At 40.8% G+C, this 13,051-nt stretch overlaps 1 pseudogene; it reads right to left on the bottom strand.

Moving 5' to 3' along the window:
* Window positions 1–1,326: 1,326 nt before the first annotated feature.
* On the bottom strand, window positions 1,327–7,823 carry LOC131412271 (uncharacterized; annotated as a pseudogene).
* Between the last annotated feature and the right edge of the window lie 5,228 nt (window positions 7,824–13,051).

Here is a 13,051-nt window from a genome sequence, read left to right as displayed (position 1 = left end):
ACTTATTTGGGTAAATAAATTATTTTCATCATTTTTTCATTTTCATTATCATCTGTGAGAGTGCGCTTCCGCAAGAAAAATGTGTCTCTTTGATTCTGTTGGAATCCCTCTTACTTCACATTTTGAAACTGATGCTGGGTTGGCAACAATGTTTATGCTCTTCTGTGGAATGTTCCCCTATTTCTGGACTCTCCTTACCTCTCATTGGCACTCAGTGGAAAATTAGATAAGACAACACTAAATCTGGTCCAGCTCTAATCCTCCGTATTTACGTAATAAGAACAGATCTTGGTTTGTAGCTGTCCATGTCTTCGCAGGCATCATCAGCCTCAACACCAACATCATCATCATAATGAATTGAGCACTTACTGTATGCCAAGCACTAAGAGCCCCATAAGCCTTATCTAATATATTTGTTACAAGCTTCATTCTCAGAGCCCCATATGTGCTTCTCTCCTTCATGTAGCCTTCTGGGATCAACAGAAGACTCAATGAACCTCTGGAGTGAGATATAAGAAGAGAAAGGACACCTATATGTTATATATGGGGCACTGCATTGGGCACTTCTCTTTCATTTATATGATTATAAAAGGTAATAATTTTAGATATTAACCTGGATATTCTTCTCTTCTTTACACCTCCAACTATCTCTTCCATTTGCTCTTTGAAACATGGTGCTCCATGAATCCAAGGATCACTTGTCATCAACGCCAGCAGATAGTATGCATAACCTCTCCACAGAAAATTCAAAACATTCTGAGAAAAATTTAAAATGACCTCAGTAAATAGAAGTATATACTATACGTGTTATTTAGGGTTCTCCAGAGAAACATAACCAATTGAGAGGGAGCATGAGAGAGATTTATTATACGAATTGGCTCATGTAATTATGGAGGCCAAGAAGTCTCATGATCTGCTGAAAATACACAAGCTGGAAAACCAGGAAAGCCCATGGTGTAATTCAGTCCAAGTGGAAGGGCCTGAGAATCAAGGGACTGATGGTGTAAGTCTCAGTCTGAATCCGAATGCCCAAAAGCCAGGAGCACCAATGTCTGAGGGTGGGAGAAGATGGATATCTCAGCTCAAGCAGAGAGAGTGAATTTACCCTTCCTCTGCCTTTTTGTTCTATTCAAGCCCTCAGTGGATTGGATGATGCCCACTCACATCTTTTCTGGAGACAGCCTCACAGACACACCCAGAAGTAATGTTTTACCAATTATTTAGGCATTCCTTACCTCAGTTAAGTTGACACATAAAATTAACCATCACAAGTCCACCCCTTGTCAAATTGGCACCCATACATTTCTCAGTAAACCATAATTAATCTCAATCATTCAATGTTGGTCTTTGCTCTTGGCATATTGGGCACTCAGTGGTGGCCATAGCCTGATCAGCCTTGGTGAGTGGAAGTCTATGTTGCTGAACCCATACTTACTCTCTACTCCTGCCATGATGGCCACTTTGTTCATGAGCCCATTGGGCAATGACAGGGGTGGCTGGAAAAAACACAGCCTGACTGGTATGCACAGAACAGGTCATTCTAACCACTTGATTATCAAAATCCTCCTCTGCTGAGATCACCCTGTGGTGAGCATTCACATGGGACACAAATACCCGTATGTTTTTTGACCATTCAAAGAGGCCTATCCACATATCTCTTCCTCAAATTTCCTTGTCACCAATTTTCCAATCATGTTCCTTCTGAGTCCCTGACCATCCAGCCAAACCATTGGCCACAGCCCATGAATCAGTATACAGTCGTGCACAGCATAATGACGGACCACATATCACGGTGATCCCATGAGATTAGCACCATATAGCCTAGGTGTGCAGTAAGCTATACTGTCCAGGTTTGTGTAAGTACACTCTATGGTGATCACACAACAATGAAAATGCCTAACGACGCATTTCTCAGAATGTATCCCTGTCGTTAAGCGATGCATAACTGTATAACTGCACATCTGACCGTTTCTCCTTCTAAGCAAAGTGCACAACCAGGGGCAATGCCCAAAGTTATGCCCACCGGGAGGATTTCCCTTCACTCTTTCCTTCAGGGATGACCCAGAGAGGGACTGTAGTGCTGCAGCTGTTCACTTTCAGGTGGTGTCTGCATATAGTGCAGAACCATCTGTAAACCAGGCCGAGTCTTCTCTTTCTTTGTCAATCAGTCGTGAGGAACTTGTCATGAGGCCATAGGTGCAGGCTGGGAGAGAGAAGGTGGGAATGGGGATCATTGGCACTTGGGTTACTTCTTCATGTATCGTACTTGTGCCTTCAGAGCCTGCTCAGGCACGATCACATATACCACTTCCATTTGATGATGGAGTGTTGCTGTGCACACCCAACTTTAAGGTTTGGTGGGTCAGATAACACCCAATTCATGATGGGCAGCTCAGGACACCTAGTAACTTGGCGGCCCATGGTCAAGTGTTCAATCTCTACTAAGGCCCAGGAGCAGGCCAAGAGCCGTTTCTCAAAAGGAGAGTAGTGATCTGCAGAGGATGGCAGGGCTTTGCTCCAAAATCCTAAGGGGCTACACTGAGATTCACCTATAGGGTCCTGACACAGGCTCCAAACAGCATTCCTATCTGCCACTGCCACTTCGAGCCCCATTGCATCTGCTGGAACATATGGCCCAAGTGGCAGAGCAGCCCTCGCAGCAGCCTGGACCTGCTGCAGAGCCTTCTCTCGTTCTGGGCCCCATTCAAAACCAGCAGCTTTTCAGATCACTCGGTAAATGGTCCACAGTAACACATCCAGATGAGGAATATGTTGCTTCCAAAATCCAAAGAGTCAAACTAGATGTTGTGCCTCTTTCTTGGTTGTAGGAGTGACCAGATGCAACAACTGATCCTTCACCTCGGCAAGGTTATCTCTACATACCCCACACCAATGGACCCTTAGAAGTTTCACTGAGGTAGAAGGTCCCCGAATTTTAGTGGGATTTATTTTCCACCTTCTGGCATGCAAATGTCTTACCAATAAGTCTAGAGTAGCTGCTACTTGTTGCTCACTATGTCCAATGAGCATAATATCATCTGTGTAATAAAACAATGTGATATCTTGTGGAAAGGAAAGGCAATCAAGATCCCTGTGAACTGAATTATGACATAGGGCTGGAGAGTTGATATACCCCTGAGGTAGGACAGTGAAGGTGTATTGCTGGCCTTGGAAGCTGAAAGCAACTTTCTTCTGGTGGGCCTTATGGACAGGTAGGGAGAAAAAGGCACTTGCCAGATCAAGAGCTGCATACAAGGTACCAGGAGATGTGTTAATTTGCTCAAGCAATGAAACCACAGCTGGTACAGCAGCTGCAATTGGAGTCACCACCTGCTTGTGATAATCCACTGTCATTCTCCAAGATCCATCCATCTTCTGCACAGGCCAAATAGGCGAGTTGAATGAGGGTGTGATGGGAATCACCACCCTTGAATCTTTCAAGTCCTTGATGGTGGCACTAATCTCTGCAATTCCTCCAGGGATGCAGTATTGCTTTTTGTTGGCTATTTTCCTAAGTAGAGGCAGTTCTAGTGGCTTCCACTTGGATTTTCCCACCATAATAACCCTCCCTCCACAGGTCAGGGAACCAGTGTTGGGATCCTGCCAGCTGTTAAGTATGTCTAGTCCAATAATACATTCTGAAACTGGGGAAATACCACAGAATGGTTTCAGGGACCTACTGGACCCACTGTGAGATGGACCTAAGCTAAAACTCCATTGATCACCTGACCTCCGTAAGCCCCTACTCTGACGGCAGGGCCGCAGTGATGTTTTGGGTCTCCCGGAATTAGTGTCAATTCAGAGCTAGTGTCCAGTAGCCTCTGAAAGTTCTGATTATTTCCTTTCCCCAATGTGCAGTTACTCTGGTAAAGGCCATAGGTCGCTTTGGGGAAGGCTGGGAGAAAGATTAACAGTATAAATTTCAGTAGTGTATCCAGGTCCTTCCTCAAGGGGACCCAGCCTGCTAACTATAAATAAGAAAAAAGACAGGCAATTCAATTAAAAAACAAAAACAACCAGGCAAAAGACTTAAACAGACACTTTACAGAAGAGGACATCCAAATATCCAATACACAAATGAAAGGTGCTAAATATCATCAGATAAATACAAATTAAAGCCATAATGAGATATCTCAATGCATTCACTGGAATGAATAAAATTAAAAAGACTGATCATACAATAGACATGCATACATACATATGTGTACCAAAAGATATATACAAGAGCATTCACAATAGAAACACTGGAATATTCAAAAATTAGAAACAACTCAAATGATTTAAAAAATAAAACTGGTAAATAAAATACGGTAAATTGCTTAGAATGAAATACTATACAGCAATGAAAAAGAACCAGCTACTGCTATACACAACAATATGGATGAATCTCACAGATATTTTGTTAAGGAAAAGAAGGCAGTTATAAAGGAGTACATACTGTAAGATTACTTTTATTTAAAGTTCAAAAACAGGCAAAATTACTCTATAGTGATGAACATTTAAAAATAGTACTTAATTTTATGAAGGTGTAATGACTGTGAGGCACCATGAAGGAGTTTCTGATGTGGTGTTAATGTTCTGGTTAATGAAATGGTTACAAGGGTGTGTTCATTTTGTAAAATTCATGAAGCTATACACTTACACATTTTACATTTTACTCTCTATGTATGTTATACTTCAATGAAAATTTTGCTTGTAGAAAAATGTGGGGAATATGTATAGGAATGAATTCTAAGAGTATTAGGACAAACAGGAAGTCATTTAATTTTAGACTGGGTTGATTTTATCAATATAGGTACCATTACTATAGAGTTTGGATTTAATGTGCTAACTTGAGCAAGTGGAACAAGTTTAAATTGTTTGCTCAACAAGTTAATGCTGAAATCTATACTCAATAATGGCCTACATTAAATACGGGATTTAATAAATTCATTTTGTAATTGCAATGTGGAATTAGCTGGGGAATTTTAAAAAGTACTTACGTATTTCTGCCTGGGTCTCACTTCCAGAAAGTCTTGGACAGAGACGTAGCCTGGGCAACAGGATTTTTAAGAACCCCCTGCCTGATTCTAATGAACAGCCACCGTTGAGGTGTAGAGAAAGTAATCCAATAACTTATAAAGATAGAAGTATAGGATAAGCGAGATTCATCCCCTAACTATAGCCTCCTCCCTCCCAAGAGGTCCCAGAAGAGCCTCACTTCATAAGTGCCTAGAGAAATACATTGATGAAAAGAGCACCAGCATTAAACGGAAAAAACAAAGAAAAAAACTCCAGTGACTGTTTCCTGTTGATCAAGGATGTGTTAGGAGATGCCAGTATTGAAACAGGCTCCATAACCTCAATAAGGATGATGAGATCCTGGAGTAAAAAGAGGCCAAGTAGCACTTACCCAACCAAGACAAGATGGAAATGGTTATCATAATAGGTTCCTGTGCTGAGGTTGATAACCAAATAATTGAATCCACACAGATCTCTGGTAGTACTTAATTAATCATGAGGCCATAAAACTAAACTAGATGAACAGTTTACTACGGTACTAATTTATCTGTATAATCAAAAAAAACCCTCTAGGTCTGGCCAACAGAAGTGTAACTTGACCCATGATAATAGTGAGATATAGTTCTTCACTGAATTCTCAGCCCTGTGTCAGCTCAGACACCCAGAGTCCTCTGACTGAATGGAAGCCTGATATGTTTGAGGTAACAACACAGTTTCTTTCATAATTTTCCTCTGTCCTTCCCTAAAGGACATGTGGCCATTTGCCAGGCTTCCTGTACATTGGGAAAAGGAAAATACAAAAATTTTGAGAATTTTTGAACCCTGACTTTGAGCTGGCTGCTTGATTCCTAGGGACCCAGAACACCACTCTGGTTTAAGATTTATATAAGTCAGATGATAAATGTTTAAGTTTTGTCCAGGGTCCATATCGTAGTGTGAATCCATTTGTCTCCTGAGTATTTACTCAGGAAGAGATTTACTCAGTAATTGACAGAAGTACTGTATTAGCTCCCTGATCCATGCCAAAATTATAAACCAAAAGTCATAATATATCCCTGGGAGAACAAAGGAATTTGTGATGCTGTCAACGGTCTGAAAGATTTAATGGTGCTGATTCTTATCACATCTCTATTTAATCTGGACTTGCTGAATCAGAAACTCTGGAGGAATTATCTAGAAGCCTGTGCTTTAATGAGCCCTCTAGGTGATTCTGACATATGTTTAAAGTTAGAGAATCACAGATATAAAGAATGTGCTTATTACTCTATCCCAGAAAGGAGAGAACGCCAGAAGAACATTGCTTTAACCTGGAAGGGACAGGAGTACACTCACCACCCAGCCTGAGAGCTACAGCGGTTATTCAGCTGTGTACCACTATTTAGTCCCAGATACCCTGTTCATCTCAACATCACCACAGGATGTCAACTGGTCCCTAGATTGATGACATCATGCTTGTAGAAACTACAGCAAGATATAATGGTATTCTAGGCAAAGTTATGAGCTACATGGGTATCAGAAGATAGGAGATATTCCCATGAAAATATAGACTTGAACTGCTACAGTGAGATTTGTAGGAATCAGTGGTCTGGGACATTGTGGGACATCTGATCCAAATTGAAAGACAACTTGCTGTACTCTTTATCCTGCCCTTCTCAAATCCCAAATATAAAGATATATTGTTACTGGGTCTCTGGGTTTTGAAGTTAGCAATGTAACTGTGTGTGCTGTTCCAACCTATTTACCAAGGCTCAGAGGAAGAGGCGGGTCTCCAACTGATCTAAGCGGATATTTGGTGCTTAGGACCCAGCAGATAATCTACGGAAGATCAGTGTGTTAAATGGAGTCTGTGGCAAGCCAAAATAGAAAAAGAGAAGCAGAGTTTCCTGGTGGGTTAGGGTATGCCTTCTTAGACAAATAACTATACTCTTTTTGAGAAACAGCTACTGGCTTACTACTGAGCCCTTGGAGACTGAATGCTTAACCATGAAATACTCGGTGATCATACAATCTGAGCTTCCCATAACGTGCAGGGTTTTATGTAGTTCATCAAGTCATAAAATTGTTCATGTCCAACAAAACCCCATGGATAAGTGGAGCTGTTTTATAAAGATTTTGCTTAAGCAAATCCTGAAGTCTCAAGTAAGTTACATAAACAGGTGGATCACAAACCAATGTGCCTCCTCCTGCCACACTGCTCTCTTTTCCTCAATCCAAATCAAGAGTCTTCCAGAGAATTTCTTATGATTACTTAAGAGAGAAGAAAATACTTTAAGCCTGGTTTACAAATACCTCTGAATGGTATACTGTGGTGATATAGATCCACTCAGAACATTGGCTAAAGACCAATGTCTCCCAGGAGGTAGAATTTCATCCATAAAAAGAGAGATGGTTTGAAGTATGCATCTATAGTGATTCATGGGAAGTGACTGATGGCTTGGCTAGATTTCAGAGATATTAAAGGAAAAAGATTGAAGATCAGGCAAGGAAATTTGGAGATGAGTTATGTGAATAAAACTCTCAGAATTGGCCCTCATTGAATCCCATGTGAATGTACAAGAGAAGGTCCCACTGTGCTGGAGATTATCAGTAATCAGGTGGATAAAATCACTGTCTTGAGGATGCCAGTCAGCCTCTTTCCCCAGTTCTCTCAGAGCTTGTTCATTGCACTCAATAACAAAACATCCAACATGCAGGAATGGATACTAAGCATGGGCTCAGTCACAAGGACTTTCCCTCACCAACGCTGACCTGGCCATCACCACAGCTGAGTCCTCATCATGCCAGCAGCAATGACCAACCCTTAGACTTTGATAGGCTGCCATAGCGTGGGGGATCAGCCAGCCACCCACTAGTAAGTTGATTGCATTGGACTCTTTCCATCATGAGGTGGAAAATGATTTTCCCTCACTGGAATAAACATTCATTCTTGATATTTATATTTTTCTGCCTGCCAATCTTGTATGCCAGCTACACCATCTGTGGACTTGCTGATCATCTTATTCATCACTGTGAGATTCCACACAACATTACTTCTAATAAGAGAACTCACTTTACAATCAGGAAGAAAGTTTGTGGCCTGATGTCCATGAGATTCACCGATTTTACCATTTACCCCCATCACCAAACAGCTGATCTTAACAAATAGTGGAATGGTCTGTCAAAGACTCAAAGTGCCCATGGGAGACCACACTCAATGAGGTTGGCATGCTGTTCTATATAGAATTTCTTCTCCCATAGTCAGAAAATGTGGTTCCAGGGACACAGAGGAGGAAGTGGGAGTGAAGCAGTACCTCTCACTATTATACTGAATGAATCACTTACAAAGATTTTCTTCTCACTCTCCCTATGACTCTGGGCCACAGAGGTCTTAGCACCCAAGTAAGGAGACCCAAAATGGTAACCCACTATGCCTTCAGGCTATTCTGGGATTTTCATGTCATTAGGCAAAAAGGTAAAAGAAAGGGGGAAGTAATCCTGGCTATTACTAAAGAGGCCGGGAAGAATATGCATGGAACCCTTGGAGATACTCTAAAACATAAATTTTGAATGGTCAAAAGACTTGAAAAGATACTTCACATAAGGAGACATTTTAAAAATAATCAACAAGCAGATAAAATTTTGTTCTCCATCTTTAGTCATATAATGTAAATGACAACCACAATGAGATACTACATACCCACTAAAATGGTTAGAGTTACAAAAAAATTACCAATACTAAGTGTTGATGAGGTTTTGGATCAACTGGAACTCTCATACATTGTTGATAAGAATGTCATATAGTACAACAACCTTGGGAAATAGTCTAGCAGTTTCTTATAAAGTCGAACACACACTTACCATATGACCTAGCAATTCCACTCCTAGGTAATTATCCAAGACATGTGGAAACATATGTGCATGCAAAGAATTGTACATGATCATCCAAGAAACTTTATTCATAATAGCCCAAAACCCAAATGTCCATTAACAGGTGAATAGATAAACAAATTATGGTATAGTCATAAAATGGAATACTAATCAGCAGTAGATATGAACTACTAAAATATACAACATAAATGAATCTCAAAAACATGTTGATCCAAGGAAGCTAAGCACAAAAGAGTGCACACTATGATACCATTTATGTGAAGTTCTAGAACAGGCAGAACTAATCAGATAGTAATCGGATCAGTGATTGCCTGAGGGAGGGCATGGGAGTTGCTTATGATGGAAGGAGCCCAAGGGAACTTCCTAGGGTAGTGGATATGTTTGATAGTCTCCTGACTGAGGTTTATATTAGTCAAACCTCATTAAACTGTTCACTTAAAATGTGTGATAAATAAATAATAAAAATGTGCATTTTATTATATGTGTTATACATCAGTTGATTTGAAAACTCAAAAACAGAATATTTTTTCCTTTCCCTTTGCCCCACAATTTTATATTTTTGGGGAATATGTTAGTAGTGGTTAATACTGTGGTTCATAGCTTATAAAATATTAAGGCAAGTATTGTGACAAACCTAGAGAAGTATTAACACAACCAGAGATTCTGGAGTTGAAACCTAATGCAGTATCTGGGTTAACCCCATTGGGGGAAGTGGTAAGTGATTTTTTTTAATGTAGTGAGAGATTGTTGCATTATGCTAGATGGTAGCATTTTTTTTAGCGTAAGAATAAGAAGAAAAATACAGATTGTTGTTGGAAAGCCAAATAAATGAAATGTGCAAACATTTTAAAAAGTGTTTTTGACCACTCAGCATTTGAACCCCTCTTTTATGTTTGGGGAATTCTACTAGCTTATAAATGTGGAATATGCTAATTTTCCAAGCATGCTTTGCAGCTAGGACATCGACATATGACTTAGGCTCCTCCAATGAGTTGCATTCTGCTCAAGCTTGGGATATGGAGGTGATGACGAGAAGGAGAGAGTGACACAAGAATTTTCTCTGGGGCAGGGACAATAGTGAGTGTGGGAATATTGAGTCCCCTTGCCAGTGGTGGCAGAGGTGCTAATGATGGATACTGTGTCCAGCAGCAGTGGATCTGGCAGTGCCATCTCCAACATCTGGCCCCTTACAGCGTGCTATGGGATGGTCTCCCCCCAAAATTCATATATTGAAGCCCTAACCCCCAACATGATGGTATTTGGAAATGAATCCTTTGGGAAATAATTAGGTTTAGGTAAAGTCATAAGAATGGGGCTCTCATGATGATCCCTTATAAGAAGAGATACCAGAGAGCTTACTCTTTCTCCACCACGTGGGGACACAGTGAGAAGGTGGTCATCTGTAATCCAGAGAGTCCTCACCAGAAACCAAATCGGTGGCACCTTGCTCTTGGACTTCCCAGCCTCCAGAGTTGTGAGAATAAATGTCTGTGGTTTCAGCCACCAAGTCTATGGCCTTTTGATGGCAGTGCGGGCAGACTAGGACACTGCAGCAGCAGTGTTTTCTTCACAGGACCAGTTTTGTGTTTTTTCCCTATTGTTCCGGACTGTGTAGCCCTGAGTCTGATTTTCTCAGAATCCTGGAAATTTCATAAGACCCAAATATTCATTAAATAAATTTTCTTCTTAAATAAATCTCATTTGATTTCCATTGATTGCATCTAAAACTCTGACTGATAAAAAGGGGTTTGGGGAGGTACACTAGAGAAGGTAAGAAACAGCCTGCACTGTGTCTGAAAAATATCCAATTTGCAAAGAAAATAGGAGACAAAGTGCAGAAAAGGATGCTAGGTGAGAAGAATAGCGAGCATTTGGGTGTGGATGGAACATGAATTTAAAAGTAGAGAGTCATCAAAGTTTAAGCTGGAGGGATCGGCAGGAGACAGATAATGTAGGATCTTACATGTTATATTAAGAAGCTTGAACTTTATTCCATAGCTGATGGAATGCCATTAAATGGTTTTCAGCAGGGGATGACATGGTCTTATTTGCACTTTAAATAGATCACACTGGCAGCTGTGTGGAGAATGGATTTTACTGGGATATAATTGGAAGCAGCAAGAGCTGTGAGCAGGTTCTTTTAGTAGTCCACATGAGAGATGATGAGGGCCTCAACACAGCAATGTTCATCTGGATAGGAATGAGGAGACACATTTAAGAGCTCTTTACCAGGGCTGGCCCCCTGGCTTAGCGGTTAAGTGCGTGCACTCCGCTACTGGCGGCCCAGGTTAGGATCCCAGATGCGCACCGAGGCACTGCTTGCTCAGCCATGCTGAGGCGGCTTCCCACATACAGCAACTAGAAGGATGTGCAACTATGACGTACAACTATCTACTGGGGCTTTGGGGAGAAAAGGGGGAAAAAAAAAGGAGGATTGGCAAGAGATGTTAGCTCAGGGCTGGTCTTCCTCAACAAAAAGAGGAGGATTGCATGGATGTTAGCTCAGGGCTGATCTTCCTCAAAAAATAAAAGAGAAAGATCTTTACAGGATAAAATCACCAAAACTAAGTATTTGAAGGTGAGAGAGTCAAGAATATGGAGAAATAAGGGAAAAGCGCAAGTTTCCCCAGTTGGCTATTCATAATATTGACTGAAATAACGTATGAGAGGAGAGCTCCATTTAGGAGAAAAGATGATCAAGTCTTTTGAGTCATGTTGAGACTAAGGTATCTGTGTGCATCAAGGTGTAAATGTCCAACAATTATCTGGATAGATGGATCTGAATGCAAGATAGATGCTTGAACTTGATCTGCTGACATAAGAACAGTGAGCAGATATAAAGTAATTCAATCCATAATGGCAGATTAAATCACAAAGAGAAGCACATAGGGAGTAGGGACACCACATATGGTCATGCAGGTTGTGCATTCAACTGTATCAGGTGGTTCTGGTGGTAAAAATACCTGTGGGCTGAGGACAAAATGCTATGACACTCACATTTAAAAGATGTTAGAGCTCTCAAAAAACGAAAGAAATGGTCTGAGAGGCATGGGGACAATAAGAAAATTGAAATGTTTTACCCAATGGATTAGAGAAATGTTTATGTTATTTGCATTTGATTGTAAATAATAGTAAAATCTGCTACAATAGCTTAAATAGATAGGAGTTTATTGATCCCATGCAACAAGAAGTCTAGGGGAAGGCAGTTCCAAGCTGATACAGCATCCCTCTACTCTCTTTATTATGGGGCTTTTGTCTTTATGATCATAACATGGTTGCTACATTTTTAGGCATCACGTTCTTAGTCTAATCAGGAAAAGGGAGGAAATTGAAAGAAAGGGGGCTGAAAAGTACATGCCAGCTCTGGTAGATTGGTTGTAAAAAACGTCCCCAATTATTTACCACTCTCTGAATCCATACACTTATAATATGACTGTGACTTTGCAAATCCTCCCATTAAAAGGTGGAGTCTATTTCCCCTCCTCTTGAATCTATCTGGCTTTGTAAGTTGCTTTGGACAACAGAATGCAGTGGAATTGGTGACATGCCAGTTCCCAGCCTAAGCCTCAGGAGATTCACGTGCTTCCATGCACTATCTTGGAACTCTGCCACAGCGGAGCTCATGCACTACGTATAAGCCCAGACTAGCCTCCGGAGGATGAGACTGCATGCCTCAGCCAATAGCCAGCCAACTTCTAGGAGCAGAGCCATCTAGTTGACCCTAAGATGACATAAAGGAGCCCAACCATGACCAGAAGAACCACTCAGCTGAGCCCAGCCTGAATTGCTGACCTATAGAATTACAAGCTAAATAAATGGTTGTTGTTTTAAGCCACTAAGTTATGGGGTGGTTTATTTTATTCCAAATGATACTTGATATATAAGCTGGGTTGAATTCCTTTAGAAATCTTTCTGAGGAAACTTCCAGGTGAAGATGGTGGATTGAACATACACATGAAAATGATTTCCTTTCCTCCCACATCCCCAGGAAACTTAGAGTAAATAAAAATTTTAGAAGGGCATAAATCCACAAAGATAAGAAGAATGGGCAAGATTCAAAAGTTTGGACGCTGGAAAGCAAATAGTGTAGGAGGTTAAATTGAATCTCAAACCAGAATCAGGAAAACTTGAGAATCACCCTTTTTGTGTGTGTGAGGAAGATTAGCCCTGAGCTAACGTCTGT

The sequence above is a fragment of the Diceros bicornis genome, chromosome 12 (assembly GCF_020826845.1).
Source record: "Diceros bicornis minor isolate mBicDic1 chromosome 12, mDicBic1.mat.cur, whole genome shotgun sequence".
NCBI classification, from domain to species: Eukaryota; Metazoa; Chordata; class Mammalia; order Perissodactyla; family Rhinocerotidae; genus Diceros; species Diceros bicornis.
The sequence above is the reverse complement of the archived record's forward strand: the minus strand, read 5'-3'. Positions and strand labels throughout refer to the sequence as shown.